We start from the raw sequence: 18,504 nt of genomic DNA on the forward strand, positions 1-18,504 counted from the left end.
ATATTTTGCTAATCTATTCAGCCGAATTGATACTATTGGACAAAACTCTCGCTTCTTATTACAGATGTTCTCAGATGTATACTGTTGTTCTATTGTTATTATCATTTATATAATAAAATTATCTCAAACGGTTTGGAAAATATCCAGTTTTTTAAAAACTTTTTTTTTTCAGACTAACAGCCCAGCTGTTGTGATAGTGTCAGCTTGGGCCCAATTTCATTTGAGGACACAGAATGCAATTATAGCAGACACACCTCTCTACAATATTTGAAATGGCTTTAATGGTACTACCCCGGTACTACTACTACTACTGCTAGTATTTATTTAATATGTTAAATTGAAAAATAATATGTGTTTTTTGTTGTAAGGAATTTTGTCTAATTTTCAAAATACTTGTTTAGTTGGGTACACTCGCTATGAATAGGAGTAAAAATCACAAAAAATTGCTGTGTATCTGTGGTGCATCAAAATGGCTTAGAGGGTACACTGATAACGTGATATCAGAGGTGAATTCTTTGAACCAATCACATCTATCTTGACATCTCTGATAGTTTGTTTATCAACCTTCATTGTTCATGCCACTCTATCCAAAATGTCTAAATGTCATGTCATAGCTTGTGCTTGACCCATTTTGCTCTGTCAGCAAATCGGCCGAGACGTCTGCGACGGTCACTTTAGTATGCGTCACCCCTGTATGTCACGTAACCTTGCCAACAGGCATTTGCTCTGATTTGGCAGTGACTTTTCATTCATTCACCATGGGAATTAAGGTGAGGGTGTTGGCAAGGTGAAAAACCAGAGCAGGAAAACCAATGTTTTCTCCAGAGCGTGTAATTTCATGATTGGACCTTTCCATCGGACTAAATGAAATATATAAAATGCATTAACAGGTAGTGACTCAAGTAAGGTAGAGTTCATAACAAACCCAAATTTTCATAAATCTTTGTAAGCTTGACACCCGGCTGTGAGGGGGCAATTCAGCTGTAGAGAACATCCTTACTTTTCAATTTCACAAACTTGACACCAAAAAGATCAGGGCAGTTTGATGACTAGTGATATTATACACTTGAAAGGCTTTGAGGGAGCAAATCAGGGAGTAGCTTACTCAGGAATACACATATCTACACTTTGAAAAATTTGACTCCGAGTTACAATGGCACACCAGCTATATGAATCAAGTACCATGTACAGTTCATAAACTTGACTCTACAAGGAGGCTATAAGAGTTACTGTGAATAGATAAAGGGTGTACACGTACTTGCAGTGACAGACCATCGCTTTCATCGCCAAACTGAGAATTCCTTGTATGTGACAAATAACACTTTTGTTAAACTTGAAACTTGACACTATGAGGAGACCAGTAAAACAGCTAAAGGGCGTACATTCGGCAGTGATCAATTGAATTGCCAAAATAAGAATTCCTGGATTTGACAAATAACCCCCTTTAAACTAGCTTACAACTTGACACAGTATTGAAAAAAGAAGACATATTAATCAAAGAGCACACCCTCACTGCGATAAACAATTTATCACATCACCAAACTCAGAATTCCATGGACGTGACAAAAAAAAACTTTCAAAACTTTAAACTTGACACAGTAAGGAGGCATATTGATCACAAGCGTATACCCTCACTGCGATGAACAATTGATTGCGATGTCAAACTGAGAATTCCTTGCACATGATAAAACACAAACTTATAAAGTTGGCAATGTGAGGAGGCATGTTGGCCAAAAAAGTATCACCCTCTTTGCTAGACTCTCTCTCAGTCCTCGGAGCTTCGCATGGCTAAAAGGGTTGTTTTGTATGTACCGATATCTACTGCATAATTGTACTGTGGGCCCTCATCGACTACATAGGGCTAATCATTTGTTGAGGTGTTACTGCGATGCCCTGCAATAACATGGGGCATTGCAACAACAGAGTCGCAGTAACATGTCAACAAATGATTAGCTCTATGTAGTCGATGAGGGCCCAGAGTACAAGGGTATTCTAGTACAATTATTGGTAGATATTGGTACATACACAACAACTAATAGGGATGCTCCCGAGGACTGTGAGAGAGTCTATACCTCTCTGTGAAAACAATTGATTGCATTGGTGAACTGAGAATCTCTTGCACGTGAGAGCTGTCTGGCTATGATATATGGATCTGATAAAGCTACCAATTCGGATTGTAATGTCTGCATTATCACACATTTTAATCTATCGACTTAGGCTATTGTGTTTTACAGGGTCAGTGCCCTTTAAGAGTCAATATACAAAGTTTTATGGATATAAAAATCCATCTAATTAATAACAAGGGTTGTGTAATAAAGATGTCGGCCATGTCACCGTAAATCATACTTTTATATATTTGACCCAAAAGTTATAATTTTAATAACATATATCAATCAACTGTTTTATAATGTACTGAACAGTCAATGAAGTATTAGTTGCCAATAATAAGTTTTTACAGTTGCTGACAAACCACGATTTAATATAATCGAGTTCCTATACGGACGACACATTATGATTACTATGATCATCTCCACTCACGGATAGGGGGATTCTAGGATTCTAGTACAAAAAATCTGTGCTATCTCCGCTAGGCGAAGGGTAAGCAATGCGATGCTGAACTTCATTGTTGCACTTCTAATTTAGAAAGCTTTCACACCGTCAACGAAAATGGACTATGTGATATACAGTACTGGGTTTCTGCAAACTTTTGAATGTGTTTAATATGTACATTACATCTATCGTAGTGGTGTGACTGCTACAAAGTTCATCATAGATAATCGTGTGTCAATGTCGTATTGGTGAACGTTTGTTTAGGAGGAGTTTGTTTTGGCCTAAATGATTGAAGTTCATTTTTTTTGAGTTTGTGTGACATTGTTCGATTGTCCCTAAGGCCACCCTTATCATCTCATATCAGTACTGAGTACAGAATGCATTATCCAAGTTGATAGCATAAAATACCTAAATATACATATCATCATGCCATTGTTTGAGATACGAACATACAGGTTACTTGCTGGAGCAAGGAATCTTGTATTGCCCACTTGCAACATACTGTACAAGGAGAACGTAGCAATACACACGCAAAATGTAAATGCTTCATCGAAATCACAATTTTTTTACGATAATATGTTCTCAAACTTTTATCAGTCTAAAGTGTTAGAGGTGATAATTATGCATGTAGGGACTTGGAAACTGATAGTGGTGTGTTTTGAATTTATTGGTAACTAAAAAATTATGTCACAATGTGACAATTTAAGTTCTGCAAACTGTAAAGTTACAGACTGTGCCCCTTTAGTCCTTTTTCTTTGGGAGTTGGGGGGGGGGGGGGTTGTTATTTGTTTGTACATAAAAAATCTACAAGTTGATCAAAACAGGATTATCTTAGCATATGAAATTGTATGACCAGCTGCACAGATATACAGTGTTTGTTTTTTAGTTCAGATTAGCAGAAATTTTTCTCCTCGTGTGTTTGATGGTAATACACACAAACGAGGTTGTATTATAAACTTACGATATTGATTGACAAAACGTTGACACTTACTTATCTTGTATATTTTGAGAATAATAACAACAGAAAAGCAACGATCCATGACCAAAAAAAACAGTCTTGCTTTACTTTTACGAGATATTTGCAAGTTAAATGTAGTACTTATTTGTAAACTTGGATGATTGAAAACTTGAAAATGCTGAATGATCAGAAATTTGCCACTTAAGTTTTTTTCTTCAGAAACGGGTTATAGGACTCAAAGAATTTCTAAGTTACACTGGAGGGAATATCGTAATACGCTTGTATATAGCGGAAATTTATTATGAGGGACGTCATGGGCAACCATTCGTTGAATGGCATACGAGTATTGAAATAAAAGGCATGGCCGTTTCAATCAAAAACAAGAATAGAGTATTTTCCCCCAAGGTTACCCATTACTGTGTATACACAAGCAAACACAATAAAATTGGTGAATTAAGTGCTATTTGGAACTCAATCAATTCAAAGTGAAGTTTCAATTCAAAAGCAATGCTGTGTGAAACTGTTAATGATGTTTGAGTTTGACTGTATTCATTGATAAATCTGAAACGATACTCAAAAAATCCTTGTGTTTTTTTTATCACTAAAGCACAGGTCAGTATATGAGGGTTATGGAGCCTGATTCGGTTCAGAGTGGTTGAAGTTATTCACGCATTTCTCCTAACAATCATGAAAAATATCTAACATTATTCGCGATATCAGCTCTATAATGTTTTTTTTTTCAGAAACATAAAAAATATGTAGGAAAAATGAGCCAACGAACATGTATCTCACCCTTAAATTGTTTTTGTCTTTTTTTACAGAAATGCAGATGGGGACTTTTAGAAACGGTCATGTTTTGCAAAAAAGTATCACAAATTTACTGTTTTTATAGATGTAAGTAGGAGTTACAAAAAAAAAGTGCTTTGCAAAAAGTATCTCCTGAACATTTATTGTGTATCGTGTGTATGCAAAAATAGTAATTTACATACCATTATTGTCATGCAAATGAACCAATGATGTCATAGGTCAAACTTTAGTCAGGGTCACCTTTTAATCACACAGGTGTGTTTCTATATGGCTGGAGCCTAGAAGGGGGTCAAGACATGTACAAAGGAGATGTTGTTTACTGTTACCCAGGGTATGCGTTACTATGTCCTTCACATAATAGCCATGATTTGTTCACTGAGTACAATCCACTACAAGGCAAAGTAGACACGAACAACACTACACGACATGTCCTAATTCCTTCTAAGATATTTTCTGTGTCTTATACTTCAAGCACTTTTAAAGAAAATTTCATGGCTACTTTAAATCTGAAGGAGGTGGAACAACATAGCGTTGTTTTTTTGTCACAACTATAAAGTGATTCTATGATTCATAGCCCGCCCTTCAACTATTTATATCCGTTCCTAACTCCTCACAACTCAAATCTCATCTGTACTAGCTGTCAGAGTATCACAAGTGAAATTAACTCATTTAAGCAAAATATTGTTATTACTTGTGCCAAAAATGACAAATATTTTTATTGCCTGTGTCAAATATGACAGATACCTCTCAAATAAATTCAAAAATGGCTTGAATTTTGGACTAGTTCTACACGTCAGAAGGATTTCACAAGAAATGTGACTCAAACTTTTAGTAACAGATAGGCAATTTCTTAATTTTTTAAGGCTGGGATTAGTTCAAATACATGCAAGACTAAATGAATGCTGGGTCAAAAAATACTTGTCACTGCCCTCTTTGGAACAAAAGCAAAAATGACAGCGGCTTAGTGCTATAGATACAAGAACATTGGTAACTTGATAAAATGCTAGACTGAAGAATATAAAACCAAAAAAAAAATAGATGGCATATTATCACCGAAGTCCATCTGGAACTTGTGCAAAAGTACAGAGGTTGAGAAATTTAGAGTTATCATTGTAAGAATATGAGACCTGAGTAGACGTAAAGTGGTCCTTACTTGATGCAAAATTATCCTCACTTTGACAAATTGATTTCTTTGTGAAGGAATTGTTAGGACAGTTATTGATGACATGCAGTGGTTGCAATTTTTAAAAAAAAATCAATTGAACAGTCAACTATTGAAGTTGCACCGCTTGAAATTCTCATGATTGATGGGTATGCATGTATTCACTGACAATTAGATTGCAACTTTGATTTCTACGATTTTACAGGGAGTAAACTTCAAGGATGAAACAAAACAAAACAGAGTAACCAAACGAGAAAGAGAGAGTGAGATACCCAAATGAGAGAGACTACACTGAGTCCATCTTCCATGTTTATTCATGAGCTCAACATTTTGAAAAGTGATCCTAAAATTTGTTGATGACGTTTCATAGTTCCTAACAACTGAGCTGAAATTTTTTGACTCAGCATCACAAATTTTTCGATTCTGTGAGTACAAACTGTATTAGGGAATTAAAGTTCAATCTTAAAACCGTAAATGTGTAGGGTCTACGGTTCAATGACCTTGCTAACTCCAAAATGTCGACTGACGTTAGACATACATTGTAGTCTCTGACGATGCTGACTTGACATCAGCAAAAATGCTTCACGATTCACTACCATAAATTGTTTGATTCTGCAAGTTAAAACAGTTTTTATGGAGTCAAGTTTAGTGGCCTTTTTCACTCTAACGTTTTTGCTGACGTTTCATACTCTCTGATGATGATGCTGATTTCGGACTTACTAACTTTGATTCTGCCATCAAGTTCAATGACCTTTCTCGATTCCAAATTTTACTCAACACCTCGCGACCCTAATTGACAATCCCATCCCAACCAACACGAGTGAAAATTTCAGATTCAAAATCACAAATTGTTTGATTCTGTGAGTAGAAACTTCATGAGGAAGTCAAGTTCAATGTCCTTAATTTCAATTTCTCACATGAGTCATTGGCATACGACGATTTGCGTGCAACTACTTTTGTACAATTCCACACTGAGGTCGGTGACTCGACTACCGTTACCGTGGTGTTTGTATCTCATTTATCTCCAGGAAAGCCTACTTTAACACACTTAGTTAAATCCCCTCATTGTAAAAGTGTAAAATAGAAATATCTCATTCTGACAGCCATCGTTAACGTAACTGCGATAAAAAACAGAGGAAATGTAATCAGTACGGTGGGTACATAAATTGTTTGCAAAGACTTTCAAAAAAAGTACACCGAGTTCACTAGAGTATAAATGTTGTTTAATACCTCTCCTTGTTTTGTAACTCAAGCAAAATGAAGGAAACAGAGAGATGGGATACAGCATGTTGCAGGTTAGCGTTGACTGGCTCTGTTTGATGCAACCATGAAGAAGTTACCAATAAGAAACTGCATATTCTACACTTTAAAGATAAAAAGTCGCAATTTCTTGCTACATTTTGTCTAAATAAAATAATCCATTTAAATGTACAGTTGTACTCTAACTAGGCACAGACATTTGGGCACCAATGTTTTGATGTCTGTATTTGATGAATGCATGGTGACACTTTAGTTAATTTCATTTTGACAAAATATTGCAAAAACTGTAGTCACTCAATCTTGTTATCATAAAGTGTAGCATGTGTAGTTTCTTAATGTTTTCTGTGTGGTTGTATCAATCAGAGCCAGTGGACACTAACATGCAATGCACTGTACTAGAGTCCAGGGGTAAACAAACTCTGAAATTCTTGTAAATATATTAGTGCAGCTGTATACATACATATAGTAAGGTGCAATAAAATCCAACCGAATTGATTTTTTGGGTCCACACCCAAATATCAGCGTTTCAAATGCAAATTGCGAATTCAACCTAATCAGTCGATTATTAATTAATCTTTTTCCTACCAGTGAGGGATATTTGTTTGACCACAAAAGTTGGGAAAGACAGGATCAACATGTACAATATCTAATTATTGGTATTTCAACTATTTTCAGTCACTATAGTATATTGTTGGTTGTCTTATTGAAAAAAATAATACTCCGGTCCAACTAGTGCAGCTTTACTGGTACAGTGGACCTTTCGTCATGTACACCACACGGCACAAATTTCATTACAAATAACTGACCCACTTTCCTAAACAGACAATATCAAGTTAAACAGGACACTATTGACATTTTATACAACCACATACAACTAGAACCACAATTCAAATTCAAGGACTACACCCTATCTACAATAGCGACTGTAAACACTTCACCACCATCAACAAGGTATAAAATTCTCTTGTTACAAAAATACTTGCATGTCTAAATTGCCTATATACCTAGTATTATTACAAGCACTGTACAGGTATACAAGAATACAGAGTTTGTTTATGTAAGTAACAGGTTCGTGTTCATTCATCCAAGTTTTTTTGCTCAGTTGAGGGATTGTGTAGCTCCATTGTGTGTGTTGTATCTCAGCCTGTTTTCTACGCTGACTGTGACTTCCATCACAGCCATCACCCTCATTGCATATACCCCTTGATGTATTCATACATCTCAAAATCGTACATCGGAGGTAAAAACTATTTCTCGTTCTATTAAATGTATTTTTTTTTGCTGAATTTTTATATACAATAAAAATTACCACTGTTTAATAATGTTATACAAAGTCATACAGAGTAAAAATCTGACCACTTTAGTATTAATTTCTGAAGTTTCTAAAGCTCGGTATCTGTGGCTGAAATTTCTCAGATTTTGACCTTGATCATGAGATTTCCAAAATTGTACAGGAACCCAGTTTTCATACATTTGGAAACTCGTATGCACACAACAACATAATTTTGAAACCCTTTCTCTATTCCACCACTAGAGGTCGCTCTTCCATAGCAACCAACAAACTATGATAGTGTACGTCCACTGGGCTTGCAAACACTAATTTTGCAAGAAAAAGCTAAAAAAAATGTGTCACACCATAGAAAAAGGTATGGTGGTTTACAGAAATTAATTATTTCTATGACAGAGTTGAAAATTTCTGCCCCTCTGTGTCTCTTATTTCTTCCTGTCGACATTTTAAATTTTGTTATAATTTCTACTGGTATTGGTAACTATGTAATACTACGCTTCAGTTGTTTTTGGATTCATTTACTGCTAATACAGAGTAAATACATTTTCATAAGATGTCCAAACACAGTGTGCACAGAAGTGGAATAGAGAAGTTTACAATGCTGCTTTGAGTAAATAGTGAACTACAGGTAATCCATTGGGGGATAATCCTGTGTGAAGATGAATTGAGATGTACTCCTCAATTGGTCACTTTTTCATGATAAAATATGAGTCAACTTCTGTCTAAATATTCCCTAACTGTAGCTTTGATAACGATGGTACTACTTAATTTTCGTGCTAAACCCTCAAAATGTACTATATCAAACTAAAAAGTTGTAGCGTGATCCTATTACATGGCACTCATATATGGCAAGGACTTTGGGAGGGTGGGGGTGGGGGTGGGGGTGTTGTTCCAGGAATGCGTGACTGTGACAATGTCACTGTATAATGTCACAATGGCTTAAAAATCTTACATTATTGTCACCGTTTTGTGGTTACCCTAGATCCTGAGAAATGGTGACATTTTGAAATCTGGGTGGCACATTTCTGCCATGTTATGAGTAACTAACCACTCTCCCCTCTCCGTGGGTTGTACTTGACCTTTGAGTGGGACACCACAGACCTGATATGTGCCTGCAGACATTTTGATAGTGTGAAAGACTCAGTTAAGAGACAATTGTCAGGGAGTAACATATACTCTGAACTATGCTTGTGGATTATTCAAACAAGGCATTTGTGAAAGGACATGTAGACGATCGTTCCGGCCTAATGATCCATCAGTGACCACAAAATCAATTAATCATGAGTGAATGTCTACCTGTTTGGCCTAACATTCTTTTTTTCTAAGAAATTGGTAGGGTATTGAATTCTGTGACGCACACCCATGTCTGATATTTTTTGAGGACAGTCGTGTCTCACACTGGGTTTAATTGTGCTAATATCGTACAGGGGTCATTGTGAACCAGATATGGTTGTGTATGCAGACTTTCGGATGGTGTGAGAGAGAGATGACGTGTTGATGAAAGAGACGGCATGAGAGGCGTGATGTGAGAGAGACGACAAGTGAGAGAAATGGTGTGAGAGAGATGGTGTGAGAAAATGGTATTACAGAGATGGTGTGAGAGAGACGGCACAAGAGAGATGGAGTAAGAGATATGACGTGAGAGATGGCATGCACTGAGAAACATGGCGTGAGAGAGATGGCGTGAGAGAGAGACAATGAATTGACCGAGAGTCTGAAGAATCAATATCCGAATCAACTAGATATATACAAGCAATTAGAAAAATAAACAAGCGACCTATCGGTCAGAATAGCTCCGCTGTTTTTTTTTTTAATTTAATTTTTTATTTTGGTGACATGTAGAAGTGGTTCAGGTCTTCAGCTCTTCGAGTCACTATGCAGTTTTGTTTTAGCGATGCAATAAAGTGGTTAGTGGTTTCATATGATGTCTCACTATAAAACACATTTTACACAGAAGTTGGTAATGTATTGTACTTTTATACCATAGTCACCATTTTATAACAAAAATCTACTGTTAGGAAAAATTGCACAAAATCTCAGAAAAAAATGACTGGGAAATGCACACAAGAAAAAGAAAAAAAAGAGGATTTTGAGGTTGGCTATAAGTAATTCCAGTGTCTTACAGCTGTAACCCTGGAAAATTTTAATGAAGAATGAAATAAACTAGGGATCTAAAATAATTTTGAGGCAATTTCAATTTCAATTTTCTAACAAATTTACAAAGTCAACAACATTCAACTTGTTCTAGTTGTGGTAGATATATATAGGGAAGAAATGTATTAATCGCCATCTTAGTTTCCGTACGGCGACAATCTCAAGTACCCGGAAGAGAGTCATTCTCAGCCATACGTTACAGTGGTAACACTCGTTCATGTTCGGTTACCTTTCACAAAGAAAACACAACGAAATGGTTGAAATGATCTTTTTTTAATTTCTTTTCATCACAACAACAAAATCTGCGTGATCAAAAGTGTTGTAAACTAAACCAGAAAGAATTATCGGACTGGCTAAACTTCCCGATGAACTGGAAGGTCCTACTACTTCCAAGTAAGCCTCGATAGTACTATAGTACGTGAGAAAATCGTCTCAAACTAGCGATACAACTTTCAAAATATAACTTGACATGTCTTCATTTGTTAGAGTTATACAATTCAAGACGGGTTTTCACTCGAAAACAACAATTCTGTGAATAATGACAGTGACACTCTAGTACTCTGAACGCAGCGATTTCTCGGACGATGTTACCACTGTAACGTATGGCTGACAACGACTTGCTTCCGGGTTAGTCCCTCGTGCATACGGGTGGATTGTCGGCGATTAATACATACATGTACATCGTCTGATATTTTAATTCACAGTGTTTTTTGTGACCGGCGCCTGTCAGCAGACTCTGCCATTTTTTTCATCATTCCATTGTATTTAAACCTTGTACTTGACATTTCGCAATATTTATAATTCTCAACAAAATACCTCAACATGCCTCACTTCGCTCGTACTCAAAGCAGCCCCGCACGTAGTCCTGCTTGCATACGGAGGAATTCGGGACTCGATTCTGACAATTGTCCCTCCCCCTCCGGTGTTTAGAGTCAAGTCAGTAATACAGACTCGTGCACCCGAGGACTACCCCGCGCGGTATGATCACTGACACTGATGACATGATGAGAGAGAACCTTTTCGGATTTACATGTAAAACGGGGAAAGATACGCAAAACATAATGCAAAGTCTGAAGCCAAATTAAAGTTGTAATTATTTTAATTATTTTTACTTGCCAAATATTTGCATTTTGGAAAGGCAAGACACGTTCATGTCGTTTAACTTTACATGTGAACTGTCGGCCATATTTAAACTTCAACCGCATGCCTGGCATGCCCTTCCTTACGCAAGTTGTCTGAATTCTGGTTCACTGTCATTCCAAATTGCACGACAATATAGAATTAACCACAAGTTACATGTTATCTGAAAACATCACACTTTTATAGTGGGTCTGAAGTGTGATTTTAGTGAGTACTAAGAACGTCCTGTGTTGATACTCAAGATACTTGCTGTGGAAAATCGCTCGGTCGAATGAGGTCACCTTCAGCTTCTGGTCGAATCAGGATAGAGTATGCAAATGAGAATGTTGCGGATTGGCTGATAATGTAGAAGGCTGCAGAATTGGATTTGAAGTTTACAACCCTGTTTCGAACAAACGCTTGTCATTTGGGCGCCCAATGCGTAGAATTATGACTATAGCACATATTACATTGCTTGTTTGACGTCAATAGTGTCTTTTGAAAAGTGACAGTTTACTTAAAGTCTCGTCGACTGATTTCCAATATGGCGTCGGTCATTATGCTCATTAACATATTCATTTTTTTTTCAAATTACAAAAAAAAAATCATAAAAAATAAAAATGAGGATGTGCTGACTTGAAATTAACAAATCTGAGTAAGCTACCCCCTGCGCATCAACACGCCAGATATCAAAGCAATCTAATAAGAGGTTTTCAAGGAGTTGATGAAAATGACATTTTATGAAAAAAAATCATAAAAAATTGAAAATGGCACAGATCAACTTGGCATGAACAAATCTGAATAGCCTCCCCCCAGGGAACATGCACACCAAATATCGAAGAATTCCGACTGTCACTTATGGAGTAGATAGTAAAAATATAAAAGTTTGACGGACACCTATGATTCACTCTACTCTCTATACCTCAATACCCACCTATACCTAAAGCTACGCTTTCAGCTTTCGCTGACAGCGGAGCTAAAAAACATGGTTGAATAAACTCACTAACTTTTACGCTAATCAGGATCAATTTAGTCACCATGACTGAACACTGACATGTAATCATATATATAACAAGTTATTACTCTATAAACCGATTACAGGGTGATTGATTTCACCATGGCAACCACGTCAACTATGTTTGTTTCATTGTAAACGATAAAATGAACACCAAATGAAGAGTTAATGAAACATGCAGATCAGTTGAGGAGTAGATTATTCATCTGAAGCATGGCAGATCTAATGTGGGTGGTGATGATGCAAATTTGGATCAAGTTTGGGGGTCTAATCAGAATACTATCCCTAGTTGAACCTTGACCTTAACTCCCTAGCTTGGTTTAAAATTATGTTATTTGTACAGTTCTGCTGTATTTAGTGTTACACTTGAGTAGTCATCTTTGACATAACAAATAAAAAGAGCAGTAAAATTTAAAAATAAAAATGTGTTCTCAAACTGTAAAACATGTTACTACAAATTGTGTTCATTTATGCACATTACTACCAAACTAGAGAGAGCTTAGAGTTTCAATTAGGTGGCATCATGATATTTTTCACTTCTCACATATTTTTTTTTATTTATGAACAATACAGACAAAATACAGACACTGATAGCAAGTGTGAAGCAGATAATATGTTACATTTTATCTGACTGTGAACACAAATAAACAGTTTTGTGTTTGAGTATTTCCTGTCTCATCTGACAATGATGTTGATTTGTGATCAAAATGAGATAAAATGTATCATTTTATATGTTTGTGTGCTATCAGTGTCACTCTGTTGTTTTGTTTTAGGTAATTTGTAGCAAAAAGCCTTGTGTGAGAGGAGACATACCAGAAACACTGTGCCACATAATTGAAACTCTATAGTCTTTCTAAATTGGTTGTAATACCTAAACTTAGAAAAGAATACTTTGATTTCAAAGTGATTCCACGAATTTTCAAGTAATTAAATTTCCAATGCAGACTTTCCTATCATTTCAGAGTTGAAAGTATTTTGTAGGGTGAATATAGCTTGCCATTGGGCCATTGGATTAAGACTAGTTCCACTGAACTATTTCCATGGCCCTCACCAGGGAGGGTGACCTTGCAATATTAAATTATGTTTTTGTCATGTACACTTTCCCAGTCTAAGTTCTGTTATCCTTTTTGGTGAAATAAAAAATTAAGAGAGTTTATACGGAGAGGGAAAGAATATCCTTTTTTACTGCTTCGATAACCGTCACTGTGAAGAGTATGAACTGGAACACACATACATACAACAATTTATGAATATTACAACTTCAGATTACATATTTAGATATTGATATTCCCCAATAAAATATTTTTCTTCATTCTGCCAAGGCAAATACCCATGATCTAAGGGGGCCTTGCCACTACCAGTTGCAAGACAGTAGTAGCAAACAAACCCTTAGGTCACTAGCATTTTCCAGCTGAATGAAGACAAATATTGGGGAATAATATAAATATACCTCCTCAGGTAAATAATTTATGAAAAATCAGGAAAAATAATGGTGACCTGGAAGGTTTTGACTCATATTTTGATCATGGCAGAACCAGTGACACATTTTAGACTCAGGTTGTCCTGACTAACACTAACTGTGACAAGCCTGGCAGGGTATATAATCCATACTTTCTGTTCATGTTCATAACTCTATACATTGCAAAAAGATGCAAAAAGTGTAAAAAGTTTGTTATTGTACATACAATAACAAACTTTTTATACATTGTTTAATGTTTTGCAGTTTATAGAGATATGAACATGGACTTGGTATATGTTCTTTTGCATTATTTTTTCAAGTAGAAAAACTTAGTGAAGTTGTTTTATCAAATAAAAATCCAAAATAAATACCAAATTCTCATCCATATGGCCACTTTAATTACTTGAATTGGTGCAGACCCCCATACTAGTGGTATATAAAGCACTACTATGCAATACCAAAAACATTCTTGCATATCGCTGCAAATATGAGTATGTGTTCCTTTTATGTATGCGAAAGAATGTGAATTCTAAGTAGGATTATTTCAAAAACAAAATTCGCTGTTTTGGATAAATATATCTCATAGCAACAGAAGCCTATAATGTATAAGTTAGTACCTGAGTATGTACTTGGGGGGATTTGCACTCGTATTAGCAGTGTTCTCTTCTCTCTCACTCACTATACACTTAAGAAAGTATTAGGTCTCGGACAACACAGTACACACGAGTGTAAATAACCCTTATTACACTAAGTCTTGGTGATAGACCCCTCGGGCTATTCTGCCCACTGTGAAGGTGATCGAAGGTAGCTCGAATGGGTGTTCCACCCTCATATCTATCAGAAGACCAGCCCTAGGTCTAGTAAATACCTTCAGTACACTAGGCTGGTACTCATGCATTATAGCCTTAATTGTATATAGTAATACCATTGTGTAATAAATGACAGTTATTAATGATGTAACCAAGTCTCACTACTCAGCTTAACAAGACTGAAATAAACACAATTATAGAATAAATTGATGTCATAATTTTGTATATTTCTCATTAATTTTCAATCACTGACAACACTTCCTGAATTCCAATTAAAATTTTTTTGTTTGCATTGGAATTTATAAATATATTCAACAAAACTGGTTTTTTTTTTTATAAATATATGAAACATTTTATGATTGAAAATGTGAAATTATTTTTTTCTGTAAACTGAAATAAATGGATCACAAAACTGTTCATCCTAGTTTGAATATTTTATTGGAATTGTTGAAATAATGCTCAAGTATTGCCTGATAACATATAGACGGGAAATTTGAAGGATTTCGTTTTCATTACTGTCAGGCATTTTGTGTTTTCCTTTTTAGACTGTCTATACCAGTACAAAAATCCTAGCTAACTACGACTGTGGTGACAACTAAAGCTGTCATTGCCGACATGTTGATATAAGCTATTGAGAATAGGTCCATGTAATTACACTCACAGTAGGACACATATGTACATGTACATGTGTATTTCATTTCTTTTGAACAAGGTAGGTAAATACTATTCCAGTAACAAAAAATCACAGCTAATAGAAACTTGTAGATAGATTTAGATGTAGGTCTGAAATTATATACAATGGTGGTGACACACTGATTGTGTGGGGGACTGTTGTAACAACTGAAATCAAGTGTTGAAAGATTTCCATCTTGTTTTATCCAAATACCCCAAAGTGATAGAGGGCGCACTTCATATAATCTTGACATCATACTTGTTGCTAGGTGTTGGCTAAACTGTTGCTAGTATTGGTAGATTGGACATCATCTTAGATTTGCTATGTAATTTCTTTTTCTCAGCTCCGGAGGGCTCTCTTTAACCTCAAAATTTGCCAATTCACATTTTTCAAGGTTTGAACAATTTTTAAAGTTTTGTTATTGGCAACATTACTTTTAAGCTGATACTACAGTAGTCAATGGTTAATGATTATACCAACTAGAATTTTTTGCAAGGGGTTCAGAGACCAGCCACCCTCTCTGATTGCTGAAAGGAAATGAGTACATACCAGGGTATATTCACAAGCCTCTGGGTTAGCAGAGCTTCTTGAGATAGTAAAACCAAGACAAGTCTTTGGGCTGTAACACCAAGACAAGTCTCTGGGCTAGCAGAGCTGCTTGAGATAGGTAACACCAAGACAAGCCTCTGGGCTAGTAAGGCTTCTTGAGATAGTAACACCAAGACAAGTCTCTGGACTAGTAAGGCTTCTTGAGACAGTAACACCAAGACAAGTCTCTGGGCTAGCAGAGCTGCTTGAGACAGTAACACCAAGACAAGTCTCTGGACTAGTAAGGCTTCTTGAGACAGTAACACCAAGACAAGTCTCTGGACTAGTAAGGCTTCTTGAGACAGTAACACCAAGGCAAGTCTCTGGGTTAGCAGAGCTTCTTGAGACAGTAACACCAAGGCAAGTCTCTGGGTTAGCAGAGCTGCTTGAGACAGTAACACCAAGACAAGTCTCTGGACTAGTAAGGCTTCTTGAGATAGTAACACCAAGACAAGTCTCTGGACTAGTAAGGCTTCTTGAGATAGTAACACCAAGACAAGTCACTGGACTAGTAAGGCTTCTTGAGATAGTAACACCAAGACAAGTCTCTGGACTAGCAGAGGTTCTTGAGATAGTAACACCAAGACAAGTCTCTGGACTAGTAAGGCTTCTTGAGATAGTAACACCAAGACAAGTCTCTGGGTTAGCAGAGCTTCTTGAGATAGTAACACCAAGACAAGTCTCTGGACTAGTAAGGTTTCTTGAGATAGTAACACCAAGACAAGCCTCTGGGCTAGCAAAGCTTCTTGAGATAGTAAGGCTTTTTGAGATAGTAACACCAAGACAGATCTCTGGACTAATTGGTATCTACAGACTGTGTAGCTAGTTTTCTCAGACAACTTTGAAACCAAAATATTTCTCCTAATATCTGCCAAGTTTGGTAATGAACATGGCTATACAATGTACTTTTAATATTTCATATTTTGCTCAACAATTAACCCAGTTTGTAGTCTTAATTGTATACATTATTATAGTGCATTGATTAATTAGTTCATATTACCTGGAGTATGTATCATGATTTCCTTGAGTGTCACTTGTCAGACTTGCGACTATATATATATGTGTGTGTGTGTGTGTGTGTGTGTGTGTGTGTGTGTGTGTGTGTGTGTGTGTGTGTGTGTGTGTGTCAAATTTCTTGGTTGCCTTACAACTTATACAAGTTGAAGGACTATTTTTTTGGATAAATTATCCTTATTTTGATATATATATATATATATATATATATATATATATATATACACACACACACACACACAGACACACACACACACACACATATATCTATCTTCCTGATAATTGTAAGGCACACAAACTGTGCGTCAAGTGGAGAACTCGCTACAAAGTGACATAACGATTATATCACCTTCTTGTGGCTGCACCCCCTTGTGCACATTTTACCGTACTGTATATGAAGATGTATAATCACAAAATGTGGCAAGCAAGACTTAATCCCTACCAGAAATCAGACAAATCTGCCAAAAGTTTTAATTATTTTTACTCACTCAAATTACACACCTACATTGTATGTATCATGCAACCATTTTTGCAGATTGGAACAATTTCCAACTAGATACTCTTAAGGAACTGAATATGTTACAAGACAGTCAACTGTGCTAAAGACAGTTCTGTTGTTTTTAATTTTGTAAAAAAAAATCTCAGCATTTTTCACAGGAATTTCTGCTCAAATGAGAATATAAGAACTGCACTATAATAAAAAGATTTACAGAAGATAGTGTTACATACTTAGATCTCATTCCTGTCACCCCCTTTTTAAAAAATGGGATAACCTTTTGTGAAGAAAAAGAATAGGATCATACCATTATATGAGTAAGAGAGGGGAGAAAAAGTTGAAGTTTACTCACCATCAGCAGTTTGCATGTACACCTTCCAGATGGATTGCTTTGTGTTGAATGCTGGTAACCATGACAACACAAGACTGGACTAGGTGTCTGTAGTGATCCATTCAAATCAAGAAATGTTTTTTCACCCATCAATGTAAAATTGTCCGTGAAGCAAAATGCATCCATCCTGGTAAAGTCATGTTCGTATGTAATTGTGTTTGGTGTTTGAGTTCCGAACTGTCGATAATGTTGTTCGTTGTTCTCTAGAATTCCTGATGTCTTCAATTCCGATGGCTAATATCCTGTTCTCAACTACTAGCAACTAAGTGTTAAAATTCTCAGGTATAGTTTGAATCAAACTTGTTGAAAAAGTCTGCTGACGTGTAAAATTAGTCGACGATTCAGACTGTCTTTGTACTCCTTTCTTGCTGATAAAAATCTCAGTGTGAAGTCGAGTGTTTCTTGATCATTTCGTTGGTAACACAAGAACTCTACAGGATGAATGAAGGCAGTGAAGAAGAGCTTGTTTGGTACATGCTCCATGTAGTTTACAACAAAACAAGTGAGATTTTTTTGTCCCTCCATCAAATTTTAGATTAATGTATCTTGCTAAACAGTTAAACTGTTAGTCAGAATCACCAACAACTATTGGTCATATTCACATGTGGGAATGTTTGCATCACAGCAATGATTGAACTCTGGTAATAGAACAGTGAACCATTTACAGCTGCACCTGGCTTGTTAAACAAAATGTACTTTTCTTGATGATCTTCTGTAGCTGTTTACTTTCCAACTACCATAGCAGAGATAGCTTTAGAACA

The sequence above is a fragment of the Glandiceps talaboti genome, chromosome 10 (assembly GCF_964340395.1).
Source record: "Glandiceps talaboti chromosome 10, keGlaTala1.1, whole genome shotgun sequence".
NCBI classification, from domain to species: Eukaryota; Metazoa; Hemichordata; class Enteropneusta; family Spengelidae; genus Glandiceps; species Glandiceps talaboti.